The sequence below is a fragment of the Ambystoma mexicanum genome, chromosome 7p, assembly GCF_040938575.1.
Source record: "Ambystoma mexicanum isolate Mex_15411 chromosome 7p, UKY_AmexF1_1, whole genome shotgun sequence".
In the NCBI taxonomy this organism is placed as follows: domain Eukaryota; kingdom Metazoa; phylum Chordata; class Amphibia; order Caudata; family Ambystomatidae; genus Ambystoma; species Ambystoma mexicanum.
Window position 1 is genome coordinate 650,403,372 of NC_090939.1, and position 18,329 is coordinate 650,421,700.

Sequence of the window (18,329 nt, forward strand, 5' to 3'; positions counted from 1 at the left end):
GGAGTGTCACAGAAGGACTACGCGAAGAGCAGTGCAGATCGTTGGCTTTGCTACATTCAGGAGGGGCTCGCAAAACCAAAGGCCTGGTCTATGCACCCATTTCTTTCTGAACCTAATGCACATTCACTTGGTTTGGTTGTCAATGGTAGATTAAGTGTGAAAAAGTATATCAATTTTTGTGATATTCAGAATGTATATGTACAAACACGTCTATGTATTGTAAAACATAAGTTAACCCTTCCAGTGCCCTTCTAACATATAATTGAAATGAAGACTAAGATCCATTGATTGTGCAAAACTCTATTTCTATTAACTTTTGACCTGCTTGACACTTTGACACATCAGTATGAAATCTTCAAAGATGTAGTTTTCTACCCTGTGCCCTAATCATTTGGAAAGTTCAGTAGAAAATCATGCAATGATTAAAAAGTTATTAAAGACTTGAAAAAAGAGTATTTTTCAGCTTTTCGTTAGTTTTCCCATTGGGGAAAATGTGCATTCATTGAACAGGCAGAGAGCTGCAACTGCTGGATGGGTTTCCGTCAAATCTGAAACATGTTGGGACCAAAGCGGTGAAGACGTGCCTTTTGGTGGTTTGGGTGCACACCCATTCAGTAGTTAAACATTTGATAGAGATTCGGGTGGGCATAGCAAAGAAATCTTTCATATATCTCCCATGATGCTTTGCAGCAGGTTAAGCTTTTTCAGAGATGAAAAGTCGCCATTTTCTTTCATCGACACCAGGCATTCTCAAGAGAATTCCCACTGCAACACATATTCAAAAGGCGCTGAAAATGTTATTGGGGGAGATCAAGTGGATGTTTGCTGTCAGGGTGTTCTGGGGGTGGTGAAAGAGGAAGAATTGGATATGGGAGGACAAGGGAAGCCTATTTCTTGCCTTCCATTTTTTTGTCTTTTCATGAGAAAAGTTGCATTCTCGCGATCTGTATTCGAGAACAGAGACATTCGTCAGAGAATTCAGATTGACATTGGCATGCTGTTTTCTTCTGTGAATTCTCACGAAAACGGCCTTTATTTATTCTCAGTGACATATATGTATTTCCTACAGCAATTTTCTTCTAAAAGCGCACCAATGAGGCACTGCTTATTCCCATACAAACTAACATGGCATGGCCAGTTTTTTGGGGGAATAAGATTTCTACGGCCAATTCTCGTATGAATATGATTTCCGCGTTAAATTGCCGCGAGATTAGACCCACAGAAGGAAGGGTTGTGCATGCTATACTGTTGGTAGCTGGCTCTTAAGGGAGCCTTTGGGGAACAAATGGGCTTGTAGGGAAACCAGGGTGAAAAGAATGAGTGGCATATTGCACACACTACAAAGAGAAAGAGGTCTCAAAGGGACGTGCAGCCTGAGGCTGCTGAGGTAGATATAGAAGTTCTGAAGACTGAGCTGGATGCTGGTCTCACCATCGTGATATCCGCGATCTTCTCCTTTTGGGTCCAGTGCATCTACCTCTTCCCTACGGGACCTGATAAGGTGTCGAATTAGAGAAGTGATTCACAGGCTTTGCGATTAAGCTTGGGAGCCCCTTCTATTTCCTTAAGAGCCTTGTGTTCAGGAATAAGGTACTATCTCCCCCAGCTGCCTGTTCCTGGCCCCCAGCTGAGACGGCATCTTGCTCTGCTGCAGCCCCGTGTGATGTTCTGTGTATCTGTGATCGTGTCTCGTTGCACAGAGCCACTCGACTGACCCCTCCGTACGGCCACCAGCGCCACTGATGCAATCTGCCATGATCAGTGTCATTGTGGACACAGGGGCCATAAAAATAAAGTCAAGGACAATGCAACTAAAATATCAAAATAAACTAAAAAAAGGTCAGTGCTCACAAAACACACCACTTGGGGTAGGAGGCACAGACACATATAAAGGGATGACATAGAATAGGAAAAGATAGCTATGTCTCTAAAGGGGTTAAGAAAACATAAAATCCACCTGACCAGCCCCAAGAAGGTATAGCAGTGGAGTTGGCACTGCTTCTCGCAGGGCCAAAAGTGAATTTTCGAGGGGAGCAGAAGGGCAACCTATAGCATTCATGTTTAAGATCTTGGGGTAATGAGTATACTGTTTTTTCCTACAAGAATGTGCTGCAGGAACGGAATGGACATTTATATGAAAATAATATTTATTTGCTTTTATACATTATTACAGTAATGTAAATGTAGGATCAGAACTTTAATCTTGGGAGGATAGCTCAGGGCAACAAGCAAGACGACATGGAGCAACACAGGTTCGATTCCCGGGTCTGCACTTAGAAACCTCTGAGTAGTAAGCATGTTATAAATAACCTATCATATCATATCATATCTGCATTCTGGTATTTCGTGGAATTTTCTAATGGCACATTTTTCCAGTGTTCCTGTGGAAATATCCAATGGAGACGGGTAAAAGTTGGGAAGTACATGCAGTTAATGAGCCTCTTTCAAAATGATAACATCTTTGTTGTGGGTTTGTATCATGGGAACGGGGAGGAAACACAATAATAAAATACCTTCCAGTCACTCTATGGTGCCCTGTAGTGTATTCTGGCACTTTGAGGACATTTTTAAATGTAACCTTTTGTCATGTCCCCATCGACATTTCTCTCAGGAACATTAGAAAAGCTGGAATACTAAATAGGCTGCTTATAAACTTCAGAACTTTGGGGTTGGTGTTTTGAAGATGCCTTATAAACCTCTCTTGTATCTGCACTTTATGTGGCCTTTTCAACTGGTGGAAAATGTCTTGTGTTCCTGCAAAAACATAAAACGCTTTTTTACATAAAAAAGCTATACACTGTTAAATACAATAATTTCATTGTTTGGATCTTAAGCTTTGGCTTTCCTTGCAATGCAAATTTGTTTTGGTGACTGTCAAAATATTTTATTGGAATGTCACACAAAAGTATAAAAAGATCTTTTGTATAGTGGTTCAAACAAGGATATAATCACTGTTGTTTCTGTTCATACTAGTCCTTATTCACTGTTCTGTTAGTATTTTTATTTAGTTTTACATCATTTAGACATCATCCAATATATTTTGGATTTATGTCAGTAGGTGGTTGTTATTGTTCAAGATGTGTTTAGGTCCATGATGATAGTGTGGATGGACCGTGTGAGTAGATAGTCAAGTGTTGCTTATGTGGAGACACTTTTCTAGTTGGTTGTACTGTTTGTCATTAACTTGGAAAGAAAAAAAAAGTATGGCACTTGAAACGGGAACACAGAGAAATGTTGTATTCATTTGTACTTTCTCATGTAGAGAGTATATTAGGGGATTGCTTCACAGAAGAGTAATACAAGTTATTTTCCTAAAAACCTCTTTTAAGACCCATCTTTTACAAATAAAATATTGAATTTCACTTTAAATAGGAATGTCTCAGTTTTTCTATTTCTCCGAGAATCCTGTGGTTATTTTAGAAAAAAGAATATGGTATTTCATCTACAAAAGTAGTTTTGTCATGTCCATTCAAGTCGTTTTTTTAAATTGTAGTTTTCATCTTTTTTTATTCGAGTCCTTTTTTTAATGAAGTGTTATTTTCCTTGTACATTACTAGGGTTGAATAGATATTTTCAATGAATGGTGCATTGCCTGTATCTGTTAGATTCAGTCCAACTTGCTGATAGAGAGTGGACACGTAAAACTGAATGTTGTTATTGCATATCCAATGTATCTTATGGTAACCCATGCAGGCAGATATAACTTTATTCATATTCCACCGCCTGTTCTGTATTTTAGAATTACATTTGATTTTCCACTTCCAGTTTTGCCACTGCGTAATACTAAAAAAAGAAGGAGAGGTTGGGATACATTTTTATGAGTTTTTCCAAATGATGTTTCATAATTAGAGAGAAAGACAGATAGAGAGAGAGAGATAGAGAGAGAGAGAGAGAGAGAGAGAGAGACACTTCCCAAATGTTTCCCACATCATTGTCACCACAAGGAACGAATATCACACCAGAGTGCTTCGTTGAAGCCTTGGAATACAATTTAGGCAAACAATTCTCATCCTTGATCCTCCCTCACCAAACCAATTAATTCTAAAACTGGGAAATTTCACATTAATGCCGATTCCTTTGCATGTCCATGCATCATTAACCAACAGACAGGTCAAGGAAGCCCCACACAACCTCGCAGTCGCACATTCAAAATGAATGTCTTCTCTTTTCCGTTAGTTCTGATGTAAACAACAGCTTTGTTTAAGGTGCTGTTAAGTTCCAGTTTTGCAGGGAAACACTCTCTCTCTAAAACTGATTGTGCGTGCTGTCTGTTACTGGTGTTCCTGTCCTGAAATTGGAGAAGTTGCTTTGAATATTATATTTTCTTGGCAGACATCTTAAGAAACAGGTGTTTATGATTGCAGGTTCACTGTTAATAATGGTGGGAGCGATCACTTTTCTATGTCTGTTTGGTAACATTTTGTGGTCTCACTTTTGATGATTCATTTATAATCTGCTGTTACAGTAGAGGGAGTATGTAAATGACACTTTGTAGTTTGCTTAGAAAAACCTTTTTTAAGGAGGACATACGTTGTAGAGATATCTGAAAGTTAGTGTGAATAGTGAGGATTAATTGAGTTTTTCAATTTCATTAACTTGAAAGAAAGGCGAGTTAGTTTGCTTTAATGGTCGTGAAACAAAATCGACTATAGTTGGCATGTTCTTAGAACTTCATGTATTTTATTGCAGGGGTATGAAACAGTTAATTTAAAAGTAATTGCAAAATAAATTGTAGTGTATAATGCACACTCCATGCACACTAATAATAGTGGACATGTTTGTAACTTTTGCTTGTCTGATTGTGCTGCTTAAATGGGTTATAAAGGGGTACTATTTTGAAAAAGATTTGTTCAACTATATAATGTATTTGGTAATTTAGATTACATTTCAAATTACATTGATATGAAGCAACGTATCTGGAACTGTAAGGAACACAGAGGCTATTCATTTGCTATTTGTTAAATTGTTAGATTATAAGTGGGAAATATATATGAACATTATTTCTATACAAAGGAAGGCTAGAAAAGAAATGTGCTCTGATTAGTGAGGTATAGTATATGGGATGTCTTTGGAATGTATTTGGGTATTCCTATTCACATTATGATTCCTTCGAGGCATAGGGCATTTTTCTGCATTGTTGTTGCAAACTTTTAATGCATGGTCAAATGTGAAATGTGCAGGCATGGAAGTTGCTACTTGGTGGGCCTGTAAACTGCTTTTTCGGTTACTCACGACGTTTCGTGGAGCAGCATTGTCAGTTTCATTAAGGTGGAATTGTCACGTTCACGGGATGGTGCAGCATTTCGCTTGCAGCATTTTCAATGCAACACTAGCAGGCAGAGGCACTGCATAAACATCACGTGGACAGAAACCATGTACATACATTTTGCAGTAGGGTGCAGGAGGTTTGGAGGGCGGGGTGAGCAGAGGATTTGCTGCCTTTCATATCCCAAATTAAGATGTACGTAAATGTATTATGGCAAAGTGAGATAATGTTTCAGAACATACATATCTATCTGTGTAGCCCATGAGCACACTGATGGCCTCACCACATGCAGTACATCACTGATGACATCACTGAAACTAGAGGACACTGGTGGCTGCCATGGCATTTTGCCCCGCCAAGCCACCCAAAGTAAGCACTGGGCCTGGTCTGGCTCTATAATGGCCTTAGCCTGAAATTAGACTGACTTTAATGGAGTACTACCCGTAGCTTTATGCGTGTCTTGTGAAATCTGAATATTTGGATTCCTCAGTGAACTAGGCTGTTCTGGGTGTTCTTTTTGTGATTTTGGCCTCCAAGCAGGCTTGACCCAAGGTTACTCTAAGTTTTATACCAGTTGGCATTTGAAGGGCTCAGAGCTAACTCCGAAATCATCGGCACACACTGTTGTGTAGGTTGGATATTTGGGCCTTGGTTTTGAAGTTTAGTTATGATTTGCTGTCACATGGATGCCCCTCCACTCAGCTGTGCTACCTCTGCTCCCTCTTTGGAGGTCAATGCTTTGTGTTGTTCTCCGTTGGCCTGCATAGCATAAGCCACACAGGATTTCATTTGATGCTCCTTGTGTGACTTGGGTTTGAAGCACTTGCATGGCGAACAATTCCCTTAGTTATGGTCCTTTGGATGGTAGTGATTGCACACAGCATCTGTGTCCTTCCAAGTTAACTTAGTAATGCACTTTGGGCAGAATTTAAATGGAGTATTCTTCATGTGTAAGAGCGGAACAGGGTCTATTCGTGAGTGGAAGTGTGTGGGTGTCTAACAGCATTCTCGGAGCCATGGGAACAATAGAGGTCCAAGCGCTATTCTTCCTACTGTTTCCAGGTGGTGGGCAGAAACTTTCGATAGTCGGTGTTGATGGACTGAGTCAGATGTCAGTTGAAGGCGGATGCCACCGGTGCAAAGGCTAATGTTTGTGTCGGTATGGAGCACTGAAAGGTTACTTCAAGTTGTTGAATCTGTCAAAAAGAAGGCACAGTTGGAAACCTTTACCCGCTATCTCAATGAGAGCAAAAAATGGCAGATAAAGAACAATACGAGGACGCTGATGCGTACATGTATGTGTAAAGTAGGGATAGTATGACAGGAACACCCCTGTCAAAGCCCTTTTGCTTTGGAAGTAAAGATATTGTTCTACTCTTTACCAACCACTCGATGGTAAGCTAAGCAAAGCACGCACAAACTACATATATTTATATATATATCCTTTCTGATTTCACCGATCACTCAGCAAACATTGAGTCGCACTCACAGAATTGCCTCTGCCCAGTGGAATAGAGTTCTTGCTGGAACAACAACATTTCCTCAGTGAAACAGTGCATCAGTATTTAAAAAGTATTCCTTTATTATCAAAAATATTTAGGTTAAAATCAATTCGCAACCTGCGCCCGCTATGCAAACGCGGGAGACCAAAATAAAGATGATGTGTTTCACTACTAGCTTGATCACATGGTGTTCCCTACGTTCTTGGCACGTATTTACACACTGCTGACTCCCAGATCCCATGTACATAGAAAGAGGACTGGACCACTTCTCCATTTTTGGCTTTCACTCCATCAGAGAAACCATACATATGTATTTATTTATATTTATATTACAGGGCCTGCAGAAGCGGCCCTGTAGTTATGGTTAAGTCACTCAACCCATAGGAAGGGCACTTTTTGGGTGGCTTATAACTTTGCGCCCCCTGGGCGAATCCTTGCATAACTTACATGGCCCTGTCAGATTGATTCTGTGAAGTTTGGTGAGGTTTCGTCAAGGGGGGGCAAACTTATAAACTGCCCAAAAAGTGCTCTTAAATCAAGGGGTTGTCCCAAAGTTATAGGGGGTCCTAAAATGTGTGGTTTCTCCAATAGATACAATGGAAACATTTTGCTCACGCCTAGAGCCCAAACCGCTGGACGGATTTTCACCAAATTTGCAGCAGGAGGGCCGGTTTGGGCCCAAATGCATGCTTTCATAAATGTGGTGTAAATTTGTCCAGTAGTTTTTTTTAAACGACCAAAGATTACGTAACAAAAATGTGTGATATCTGGGTTTGGTTCGTGGACTCTCTTCCTTGTTCGGTCTGCGGGCGGGCCTCCGATTGGCCCAGGGGCCAACGTGAGGCCACGGACATCGGACGCGCCCGCTGATTGGATAGTAAAAAACATAAGCTTCGTCATATTTTTGGGAAATGCCTGCCATGTTGGATTCACAGACAGCCGCCGTTGTCCACGAACATTGCAGTAAAAACATATTAAAAACACAACATTGCACTTGCCAAACTAAGAGAGATGAGGGGTGATGAGGATGGGATGGAATATGGCCTTAAAAAGCCAAAAAACTGGTGTTTTGTTCTCCGATATCCGCAAACAGTCAGGGGCACTGCTGAGATGTTCGCGAACATCTGAGATGTTTGGGGGCTTGTATGCTTACTTGTGCATTGCAGGGTTGGTGAAAATAAGTTTTTGGATGGCTTATAACTTTGGCGCCATTCAATGAAACTGCATGAAATTCTGGACTTGCATTCTAGCCCTGTTTCTGCAAAGTGTGGTGATGTTTTGTCAAGATGAAACAAAATTAGAGGGGGGTCCCAAAATATTGTAAAGGATTATAAATGTGGTGCCATTTGAGAAGTATGCACAGCAGTTCACAAAATGATTTTAGACCTAGATATGAATGTTGTCGCAAAGTTTGGTGGCATTTTGTCATGTCAGGGGCACAATTAGAGGAGGTTTCTCAACATTTTTAGATGACTTATAACATTGTTTCCTTTTGACGAATGTGGACAAAAGTTCTCAGAAAGATTATAGACCCAACCTTGAATGCTTGGATTTTATCAAGTGCGGGCTAAGTTATATGACTATTGTATGTACCATACATTTGGACACTTTTGAACAAATAAAACATGGGCATCTTTGCAGCAAACCCTTTTAAGGAGCTTTGGCAAGGACCTTAAAGCATGGTTCTGCAAATGTGTCCGTGTTTTTTTTGTGAAAAGTTTCATAATGTAGGTACAAAAAATAGTGAAATACCTTTGGTGACTGAGATATAGTCTGTGGCCATGGGCAGTGGCCAGATAGTGTGGGGCATGGCCTAAGACCATGACCCGGACCATCTGGCTACTGGCCATGACCACGAAGGACCAGCAATGGAGCTAATGTGGGCATAGCCATGCGATATGGCCGAAGAGGTAGGTTTTAATGGGAAAAAATATTCTGCTTGCCGTTACAGCCGAAAGTGGTGGACTGGATTACAACAAACTTACGCAACGAGGATTAGCAAGGACCTGAAAGCATGTTTTTGGAAATATGTCTTGTGTTTTATTTTTGAAAAGTGTAAGAATGTAAGTAGAAAAACTAGTGATATACATTTGGTGTGTGGGTAGTGGGCCTGGCCCTCAGCAAACACAAATGTGTACTTTGATTTGCTTATTGGGGAATGTGGCATGGCTGAAGCCTATGCCCCATGGATTTGGAGACTGTCCATGGCTGCAAACCATGAGCACTGGCCATTGGTTACATTATTAGGGTGTAGTGGCCATTAAGCTAGGATGCAGGGTGAGATCAGTGAATAATAGGGGTGGTTTAGTTCAGCTGGGGTCCTGGTGGAGCCTTATGCCGTAGGCATTTGAACGATGATTTCCATCCCCAGCATGCACTGCCGATAATGACAGACATAAGTACGTGTTGCAAAAAATGTTTTTTAAAGGAGATTTATACTTCTTTCATATATATGAAAAGAGAAATTATTAATAACGTATATACGGTGATGTAACACCATGATACATTTTGACTTATAAAAACCTATTGACAGAAAAAACTTTGTTAAAGGGATGTTACGGTTAAGATGCATCCCACCCTTGGGACTCCTCTGCTCCAGTAGTTAGCCAGTGGCATCCGACCTTGGGGATCCCTTGGCATTTCCCTCCTGGGTTCTCATGAGCACTTGCCCATTCGTACTTCCCCTTCGATTTATGCACTTCTCTCACTGCACAACGCATATGTGCATTTATATGAGCATTGTGTACAATATTTTTGTATAAGTAAGGAAAATGCAGATGCAAAAAATGTATAGAAGATTGTTAATTGGCAGTTGGTGTGTGGAAGCTTACTAGGGCCATAGGGTTATATGTACAGTTTCTGAAAGTGATTGGTGGATGGATGTTTGACTGTTTGAAAGCAGGTAACGAGGAAGTGTTACAAATATAAAATTAAAAAGAGTAGAAGGGCTGCCCTGTGCAATGATGTGCACCTGCCATTTGCGTCTTTTAATGATCCATTGCCTGGAAAGGGGACTGTTGAGACCGTGGATAATTCTAAAGGTTCATCTATTATGGCCCTTATTGTATGCTACATAAACATATTTGGGACAGAACATTGTTTCTGTCCTTTTATATTTTTCTCCAGTATACAACTGTCCACTAGCAACCTGGGTGGGGGGAACCAGCCAATAGGTTGGCTAGGAATGCAGGCCTGAACCGCCGGTACAAGCTCACGTTCCAAGCCACCTGATGGCCGGCTCTCCCTGCCGCCATCACCCCCCCCACCCTCTGTTCTATTTTTCATTATTTTTTTCACCCCCCACTACTTACCTTATTTCGGCAGCGGTGGGTGCTGCTGCCACATTCACTGCTTCTCTTCAGCTCCTACAGGCCACCATGGAAAGGGAAGAGGGGCTCCATATGGAGCCCTGCCCTTCCCTATCCATGGCGGCCATCTTGGAAAAGGATTTTCCTTCCTATAGCGGTATTGCATGCGTGTCCCGTTGTAGGAAGGAAAATCCTTTTTTTAGCAATCCAGGTTACCATTTTAAGTCAGCCCCGGCTGCTAATAGCCTGCATCTTCCGTTGAAGGGGCTGGAACAGGGGGATAACGGCCCAGAGCCCTTGTTATTTGCCCTTGCTTCACTTGGGCCGATATCTTCGGCTGCTGAGCCATTATCCCCCGTTCCAGCCCTTGGAACGGTGGATGAATGCCACATTATTACCATTAGCATAACACAAAATGCTAATGGAAATGTGGGAAAATCTTATTGAGTCTATGTACTTTAATGAGAAATGTAAAGTAGATGGAGTCTATAAGATTATTTGTTTGTTCTATTTTTTAACTGTGAAAGGTTGTTCCTAAAGGAATCTTTTTTTTCTTTATTTTTTGCAGGCGAGATCAGAAAGTAAGGTGGGGAGGGAAATGAAGGAAGAGGCACCAACTACTAATATGGAGGGGCAAGTGGACAGGGGAACTTGTGTGTTACATCTAAGGTAGGGGGCAGTGTTTCTCATGCTCCTTTATTACAGCTTCAAAAGCACTTCGAAATAGCTCCCCCCTACAGTGTTGTGTGTTGCAGTATATACAGAGTGCTGTTGTCTTTGAAAGATATGGATCAACAGCCTCTTTTATCGCTTGCAAGGTAGCTGGTGGGATTTTGTGTGCCACAGAGGTAGGCTGTGTGGTTACAGTATTGGTTGAGGAAGATGAGGTGGAGGAAGATAGCCCACTGCTTGCTAAGAAAGGAACAACTTTTCTGAGAGCAGAAAAGTTGTTCCTTTCTTAAAGCGGGAACCCGGCGTGCTAAAAAAAAAAGGATTTTGCTTGTAGGAAGGAAAATTCTTTTCCAATATGGCCACCATGGAAAGGGAAGGCGGGGCTCCATACAGAGCTCATCTTCGCTTTCCATGGCAGCCTGCATAAAGGCGAATAGAGAACCCTATGGCCATATTACCACAAGCACATTTTTCTTCCCTTTCAAACTTATCCCACTTTCGAATAACTTTACCACAAAGGCGGTCCCAGGTGGGCATGGCCACTTTAAATCCATTTGTTGTCCCTCGTGATCATGGCCAGTAGCCAGATTGTCCGGGTCATGACTTTATTCCATGATCGGGACAATCTGGCCACTGCCCATGGCCACAGACTATACCTCAGTCAACAAAGGTATATCACTATTTTTTGTACCTACATTATGACACTTGTCAAAAAAAAACACGGGCACATTTGCAAAACTATGCTTTAAGGTCCTTGCCAATGCTCCTTTACACGGGTTTGCTGGAAATCGACCCATGTTTTATTTTTTCAAAAGTGTCAAATGTATGCACATACAATAGTTATATAACTTAGCCCCCACTTGACAAAATCCATTCAGACTTTACACGATCATTCAAGGTTGGATCTTTAATATTTCTGAAAACATTTGTCCACATTCATCAAACAGCAACAAAGTTATAAGCCATCTAAAAATGTTGAGGCCCCCCTCTAATTTAGCCCCCTCTTGACAAAATTCCACCAAACTGTGCACAAACATTTAGTTCTAGATATAAAATCATTTTGCCAACTTTTGTGTAGATACGTCAAATGACACCTCATTTACAAGCCTTTACAATATTTTGGGACACCCCCTCGAATTTTGCCTCCTCTTGACAGAATCCCACCAAACTTCCAGGTCTAGAATAGAATTCCAAAGTCTCAATGAGTGGTGCCAAAGTTATAAGTCATCCAAGAACTGCATTTCACGAACTCTGTAATACTGAAATAGGCACAGATGTTTGCGGGACTGTTCGCAAACATCCGGACCGTTCGCAGACTTTTACTGTGAAAAGCACCCATTTTTTGGCGTCTTATGGCCATATCCCATCTCATCCTCATCACCCCCTACCTCCCCAGAGATTGTTTGGGGATTTTGACAAGTGCGATGTTGCGTTTTTAAAATTTGTTACAATCGTGGTGTCTATGGACACCGGCAAAGTTCGCGAATCCAACATAGCGGGCGTTTCAAGAAAACCGACGCATTTCACACTTTTCCCCATCAAATCAGCAGGCGTGCCCGATGTCTGCGGACTTCATGTTGTCAGATCACTGCCCACGGACCGAACAGGGAAATGGATCAGCGAAGCGGAGCCAGATATCATGAATATTTTTTGACCTACGTTATACCTGTTTTTAAAAAAACTGCTGGACGGATTTTCACCAAATTTACAAAAGCACACTTTCAGGACTGCTCCTGCCACAAATTCCAGGAAAATCCATCCAGCGGTTTGGGCTGTAGGCGTGACCAAGGTTTTTCTCCATTCAGTCTATGGAAAAAAAAAAGATTTTTGGGACCCCCACTATAACTTTGCCCCCCCTTTATGAAACCTCACCAAACTTAGCAAAGAGATTCTGAGTGGGCCATAGAGATTTTTTGCAACGTTTGTTGATGATTCATCCATGGGGAGCAAAGTTATAAGGCACCCAAAAAGTGCTCTTCCTATGAGTTGATTATCTTAACCATTACTACATGCCTGCTACCGTGGGCAGTGTGATATATATTACATGGCCTGCAGTAGCGGCCATGCAGTCGTGGTTAAGTTGCTTAGAGTCCAAACTGCTGGATGGATTTTCACCAAATTTGTGGCAGGAGCGGCAGCTTGGTGCCGAAGGTGTGCTTTTGTCAATTTGGTGTAAATCAGTCCAGTAGTTTTTTTTTTTAAATGAACAAAACATAAGGTAAAAAAAAACACTCCGCGGACACACTTGCCTGTTTGCTCCGCGGACAGGACACCAATTGGACAATCGGTTTGCATCATGTCTGCCACATGCAAGCGTGTTGTCTAATTGGCTGGGATGAGGCATGAGGTGTGTCAAATTGTTTTGATGCGCCCGCCATATTCAATGCGCGGGCATGTGCTGGAAGTGAGCATAAATCCAATTTTGGGGAGTGTGTTGGTGTGTATGAGTGCTTGGAGAGGGTGGGGGAGTAAGAGATGGATCAAATGCTGTATTTGTTTAGGTGGGAGAAAGCCGTGATGTGTTTGCGGTGTACACGTTCACCGCAGTTGTCCGTGGACATATTAGATACTGGGCGCACTACTGGCTATTTTAGTTTAGTATGATGTTGGTTTTGGGTCGTTAGAAGAGCATTGGGTGAAGAGGGTATGTATTGAAGAGTTTGTATGTTGGTTGTAATCATTTTGTAGAATGTTAATTGAAGTGGATAGTTTTGAGGTGGATGTATTATGTATTATTATGTTTTTGGGTTGTAGTCATTTGGTAGGTGTTTGTTTCTATGGGTGTGCTATGCTGCAGTGGTTGTATTGGAGACTGAAGGGAAGGGGGGAGATGTTGTATGTCTTGCTTTACAACACTGTACATAGTTGTAGATGATGTGATAGATATGACTGCACCTGTGCATAGTTGAATGCTGTTGTGAAATCTAGAACGGAATGGGCAACTAGCTGGAATGAGAGAGCTGTGTAGATTGGAAGAACAGTTGTAGAAGCAGTGGTGTTGTTTTATCTGGGAGCCTTTCAAATGAGATTGGCTATCTGTGTGCATAAATAAAGATGCATGTACTCATCCTGGCTGCGTGTAATTTTATAACACACTAGAAAGCCTTTTTCCATATAATTATACTGTTATTTCTCCCATCTTTTAACATGAAATTACACTTTGTTAGATAGCTGTGTGTGTGTTGTGTCTGATTACTAATATAGTCATTTGTAAAGGAAGTTGAATTGATAGAATGTATGTGAAATCTGCAGAATGTATAGAAAGGAAATTGTATGTACATCTTATGCACTATAATGCATTAAATGCTATCATGGTTGAAATGTTGTTAACTACGTGACAGTGGTTACAGAAATGATAGAATGAATGAAGAAAATAACAGTTTTCACATTGCAGTTAATATGGGTAAATAGAAATTTGGAGAGCAGACAACTTTGCAAGTGACACTTGATCATAAAAGATGGGAGAAATGACAGTAAGTTTGTTTTACAGGTCACCCAGGGTAAGTGGACGTTATTCTGTTTATATGCATTTATACAAGAGATGTACATGTAGCAGGCGAAGAACGGTGGTCTGGAGGGTTGCCCAGAGCATTGCCAGTGGTTAAGATTAATTCTAAACCTTCCAGCCATCACCTCTTTGTTTTTGCTATGTCACCCCGAGTGGGACGGGTATGCCCAGACGTGGGTCCCGTGCCTGCTGGGCCTAGAGACCCAAGCTACTCCTCACTGATGAGCCCCAACAAGGGCGAAACATGTTTGGGGATGCTTGTGGTCTCGTGCAGAAGGGATGTGGCCTAGCAGTTCGGGCTGGACTGCCCCTTTTGGGGTGGGGCCAAGCCTGATTTGCATATGGTCTTTCCCTTCTGTAATGGCTTGGCAGGCGAAGAACGGTGGTCTGGAGGGTTGCCCAGAGCATTGCCAGTGGTTAAGATTAATTCTAAACCTTCCAGCCATCACCTCTTTGTTTTTGCTATGTCACCCCGAGTGGGACGGGTATGCCCAGACGTGGGTCCCGTGCCTGCTGGGCCTAGAGACCCAAGCTACTCCTCACTGATGAGCCCCAACAAGGGCGAAACATGTTTGGGGATGCTTGTGGTCTCGTGCAGAAGGGATGTTGCCTAGCAGTTCGGGCTGGACTGCCCCTTTTGGGGTGGGGCCAAGCCTGATTTGCATATGGTCTTTCCCTTCTGTAATGGCTTGGCAGGCGAAGAACGGTGGTCTGGAGGGTTGCCCAGAGCATTGCCAGTGGTTAAGATTAATTCTAAACCTTCCAGCCATCACCTCTTTGTTTTTGCTATGTCACCCCGAGTGGGACGGGTATGCCCAGACGTGGGTCCCGTGCCTGCTGGGCCTAGAGACCCAAGCTACTCCTCACTGATGAGCCCCAACTAGGGCGAAACATGTTTGGGGATGCTTGTGGTCTCGTGCAGAAGGGATGTGGCCTAGCAGTTCGGGCTGGACTGCCCCTTTTGGGGTGGGGCCAAGCCTGATTTGCATATGGTCTTTCCCTTCTGTAATGGCTTGGCAGGCGAAGAACGGTGGTCTGGAGGGTTGCCCAGAGCATTGCCAGTGGTTAAGATTAATTCTAAACCTTCCAGCCATCACCTCTTTGTTTTTGCTATGTCACCCCGAGTGGGACGGGTATGCCCAGACGTGGGTCCCGTGCCTGCTGGGCCTAGAGACCCAAGCTACTCCTCACTGATGAGCCCCAACAAGGGCGAAACATGTTTGGGGATGCTTGTGGTCTCGTACAGAAGGGATGTGGCCTAGCAGTTCGGGCTGGACTGCCCCTTTTGGGGTGGGGCCAAGCCTGATTTGCATATGGTCTTTCCCTTCTGTAATGGCTTGGCAGGCGAAGAACGGTGGTCTGGAGGGTTGCCCAGAGCATTGCCAGTGGTTAAGATTAATTCTAAACCTTCCAGCCATCACCTCTTTGTTTTTGCCATGTACTATACATGCCAATACTCCCGATTTCAGTGGGAGACTCCCGATTTTTCTGTGAAAAATATTGGTTTTTTTCACGTTCTCCCACCGAAAATACATCTTTGCCCAATGCATTCTTATGACACAAATGTTGTCTTCTGATTTTTCGGAGGACATGTCCCTCCCAGGTGAGTTTGAATGTTAGCATGTATGATGTTTTGTGCAAAAAATATTCATACCTATACTTTGTGTTCATGCATGTGGATGTACATGAATCTGCAAGTAGAAATGTTGGAGAGTTTACTAGTAGTTGCTGTAGGTGCTTTGCAGTCACAGCGCAATTGTATTTGGAGTGATCAACGTACATCTAAAGTGCTGAATTGTGATATGGAGTTAGATGTAGAGGTCTTGCATGTGATTGGCGGATGGTTCTGTGACTGCTTAACAGTAGCCAATGAGGGAATGGTGTAGAGAGTGAAGTGGAAAGGGTAGAAGGGCTGCCCCAGTGTAACTTACGCGCTCCATGGACAGCACGGCTGTTCGCAGACAGGACATGCCACATCCGGGGCTTCCGAGCATGAAATGGGAGTGTATTTTAAGGATTAGCCAATCAGGTGTTGAGGTTCTACTTCGTATTGAGTGAGGCTGTGTGTAGTGAAGATGGCGGAGGTGGAGAAAGTCAGGTGGTGGTGCTTGGAGATATGTTTGTGAATGGTTTGGAACAGTATGCTAAATCTAGGAGTGTGGCTAACCATTTTGACACAAAATGAGTGGAGGTGCAGTGGTGCACTGTGCCTGGTTTTAATTTTCAGGCAATTGTAGAAGTTTGTCAGGATATGGTTAGGTATAATAGTCCACATGTGGTTGTTCTGCCCTGTGGTGCTTTGCATTTGGGCTATGTCAGTGCCCATATTTTGTTGCAAGATCTGAAAAACTTGGTTCAGGCAGTAATGAAACTACTTCCAAATGCCAAGATTATGTTTTCTAGTTTGATACCTAGGCGAATATGGGACAATAGTTCAGTTTTTTGTCCTCAGCAAAATGTTGGTAGGTGCTTAATCAACCGAGGCATGTTTGCTTTTATGACTAGAGCTGGTATGTTCTTTTGCAACAATGAGAACTTTGGTAATGTTGATTACTTTAAAGAAGATGGCATGTCTTTGGCCCGCATTCTGAGTCGGGTGGTAGGGGATACCGGGCAACGGTAGGGAGACCAGTGCCAGTAATCCCCTACCGCCCGATTCCAAGGTCCCCTAACGGGACCTGTAAGGTACGTTTGGTCAGACCAAATGGACCTCACGGGTCCCTTTAGGGGACCAGGGCAAATATAACGGGCTTGCCATTTGCGAGCCCGTTATTTGCAACCTCCTCATTCCCATTGAGCCCTATGGGGGCTCAAGTGGGAATAGGGAATGGTTTGTTCAATGGGGACTTACCAGTCCCTCCAGAGTCGGAATGGACCGGTAAATCCGCATTGAACGACGCCAGAGGCGGTACCGGTATGGGAGCCAGCCATTGCTCCGTGGCTACCACCATACTCGGAATGAGGGCCATTATCTTTTATGGGAAATGCCATGCTGTTTTGGAACATAAGGGTTGCTTTGGAGAAGGTAATGTGAAGATTTTTAGAGGCAAAGTAGAACCCCCCCCCAAAAAAAACAAAATAAAAGGTGTTTCTGAAGCATCTGCAAAACCCCCCCCAAAAAAGGCTCTTTTCAGAGCCAACCTCAAAGGAGAAATAGGGCACACTATTACATTTGAATTCCCCACCCTCAGATTTTTTGATTTGTTCGCAGACACTGCTGTTATCCGCGGGCAGCGCATATTACATACAAGATTTTTGAGGTTGAGAGGAATGCCAATGAGATGTAGCACAGCAAGGGATTGGTCAATAGGGTTTACTGGGTGTGATGTGTGAGCAGAGAGTTTGTTAGAAAGTATTTTTGCTGAGAGGAGAGGAGATAACTATGGCTGTGTGTTTCAGAAAGCATATTGTCTGGATTTTGGGAGGTTCATGGATAAATTGGTTGGAGATGCATGCAGATCGCTGCGGAGTGGCTGTACATCTTGGATTCCCTCATGTGGAAGTGCACTGGCATGGAGTGCGTGGAATGAAGTGGCTGAATTTGGTACCTTAACGATTTCCAATAAAAAAGATACCATTACTGCGGTTAAAACTGTTATCAATGGTACCACCTCTAAGACAGCCACGAATACCTCTCCACCACTTCAAGCAACTCTAACTCCTCCCATATCACCAACCTCTAGATTCCACTTCTGCAAAGTTTCTACCCAAGAAGTTGAGAAAGTTATCCTTACCCTCAAACCTTCTAATTGTCAAGGTGACCCATGTCCAGCCCAAATCATAAAAGACACTGGGCCTCATTACATGCTAGGCGGTAAACCATGGCGCTATTAGCGCCATGGTTCATGCCGGTAATTTACCGGTACCGCCTTGGAGGAAAGGGGAATTACCGCCCCCATTCCAAGGTTGGAGGGGCGGTAATTCCCCCTTCCACCATTGCCCTTCCCCATTCCCATTTTTGCCCCACAGGGCTCTATGGGAATGGGGAAGGCGCTAATTACGGTACCGCAAATTGCGGTACCGTAATTAGCTCCACTGGTCCCTTTGCGGGTTGGTTTTTAACGCCTGCAAAA

General features: G+C 42.9%; 1 protein-coding gene across 1 annotated transcript in view; it reads right to left on the reverse strand.

Annotated features, from left to right (window-relative positions):
* Window positions 1-18,329, reverse strand: part of AFF3 (ALF transcription elongation factor 3) — a 2,498,221-nt gene that overhangs the window by 973,825 nt on the left and 1,506,067 nt on the right. The window lies entirely within an intron of this gene.